We start from the raw sequence: 2121 nt of genomic DNA on the forward strand, positions 1-2121 counted from the left end.
TCATTTATAAGCATACAGCTGTTCATTCAAGAGAAAGGGCTTCATTTATAAAACACAGCGGTTTACTTAAAGAAAGAGCTTTATTGTTAAACACACAACTATGTACAGTGCAGCAGTAATGTCTCGTAATGTAATGTAGAGTTCGGCGTGCTCCAGGCTGCGAGAGCGCGGTGGCCGCACAATCCATCCAGACACCCCGTCAACAAAGCCGTCTTCCTCGTCAAACATGAGTTCAATGGTCGCGGACTTCCAAACGTCCACCTCATCCTCATCCAGCACTCTCTCGCTTCCAGCAACTGTAATACAATCCATAAAGACAATAAGCAACCTGAAAAATACTCACATTGACAAAAAACGGATCTAATATAATAAATCTTACCCTTTTTCTTCTTGATCGACTCCGAGCTAAACTTCGCAGTTTCCGCCTGCTATGTAACGTTAAGTTCAGGTTGTTTGTATCTGAAGCTCCAGCGTGTCGATTCATAATACGTCTTACAGGCAGCTGGAAAACAATTACATGAGACTGGTATTAATAAAAACAGTCACGTTAAAATTAAACAAGGAATGAGAAACACATTAGAAGTTACTTACACACAATGTCGTCATGATCAGCGGTTAAATCTGGACTCGCGGAAATCGCTCCAAGCAGATAAGAGCTCACAGCTTCGTTATGAGGCGAGGATAGTCTGTGTAAACAAAATGTGCAGTTTTAAGCTCGGATCTATTAACGCATCCATTTCCTTATACAGCTGAATAAAAGCACATTCTTTAAATCGTAACGTTACATACCCATGCTCTGGTTCATAGCGACTGCAGTTTGCCTCAGAGTTATGAAGACGAAGACAGCCTCCTGAAAATGAGTCCAAAAAGTTCGTCGCGTCCATGCAGAGATTGAGTTGAAGACGGTGTCCTGTCATTGTTGATCACGAAAAAGGAAAGCAGCAAAAAACATAAAAAAAAGTTTAAAGCTCGTCTTCTACGCGTCATGGCCATGACCTCGACCTCGCACCTCATTGGACTAGGGCTATAATAAGGAACGCGCCCGGGGCCAAATCTCTTTACGAAACGCGTGACTTATAATCGTTTCAACCTTCAACACGCCCTGTTTTCCGCTTCAACGCAGCAATTTTTTACGTGTGTCTTCTGTATGTGTAGACCCATGGTGTAGACACGCACATTCTGGTCGTGTAACAGGCATACACGCACAGTCGACGCACAGTTTTAACATGTTAAGAAGACACATTTGAACGTGTTTCTTAACGCGCACATTCTGTACATGTCGAAGTGTAATATTTTTTTTTAAAGCAGACTTACCTTTAGATGTAGCTTAGGCTACATACAGATTAATATAAGATATTAATTAATTGCTTAACTGACTACTGTGCTAGAGTAAAGTAGCCTAATGTTACAATGTATATTAAGTAAATGCTTAATATTATACAATTATTATAATTTATCTATATGGGTTATTGTTTGTTTTTTAAAGTTAGGCTATATATAATTTCTAAAAGTATAGGCTAATTTACACAGCACATATTTATAACTGAAAACACACACAACTTTATTCACTTTCACATAATAATGTTTTTGTAATTTGGTGTTTAGTTTGTTGTATAGTTTGTTTATACTGTTCTGTCTCTGTTTTGTTTCCAGGAACATCTGATGAGTGCTATAATAAAATGACTTCATTATATTTAAAATATGTTTTGATATTCATTTTATTTATATTATTAATATTTTATTTACCCATAAACGTGTCTTTAGGAAGCCATAAGTTATAGAGACAAGAATAACTTTTGCCATTTAAATGCCACATTCATTTACTGAGGACCCATACAGCCAATGATCATGTGTGAAAACACATACATAAATTGATCACTTAGAAATCAAAACTAAGGTTTGAGAAAGAAAGAATATGCATACAACAAAATATATTGTTTCATAGCAGCTTCAGTAACAAGTTCAAAACAAATTCTGCTGTAAACCGGCTCTAACAAGCCAATATAGTGTCAATATTCAGCTCAAGTGACTTCAGTGTTGATTCAGTTCAGTTGATTTCAGTTCAACTGTAAATTCCTCAGTTGTGCATTGTGTGTAGTTAGATATATGCAAAAACTACAT

At 36.9% G+C, this 2121-nt stretch overlaps 1 long non-coding RNA gene across 1 annotated transcript; it reads right to left on the reverse strand.

Moving 5' to 3' along the window:
- Positions 1 to 64: 64 nt before the first annotated feature.
- Positions 65 to 1016, reverse strand: LOC307127628. The gene is made up of 4 exons (XR_013816667.1): positions 790 to 1016; positions 592 to 686; positions 380 to 502; positions 65 to 296 (listed from the first exon to the last, which is right to left on the reverse strand). It is a non-coding gene; the product is annotated as an uncharacterized lncRNA (long non-coding RNA).
- Between the last annotated feature and the right edge of the window lie 1105 nt (positions 1017 to 2121).

The sequence above is a fragment of the Gobio gobio genome (genome assembly GCF_949357685.1).
Source record: "Gobio gobio genome assembly, chromosome: 1".
In the NCBI taxonomy this organism is placed as follows: Eukaryota; Metazoa; Chordata; class Actinopteri; order Cypriniformes; family Gobionidae; genus Gobio; species Gobio gobio.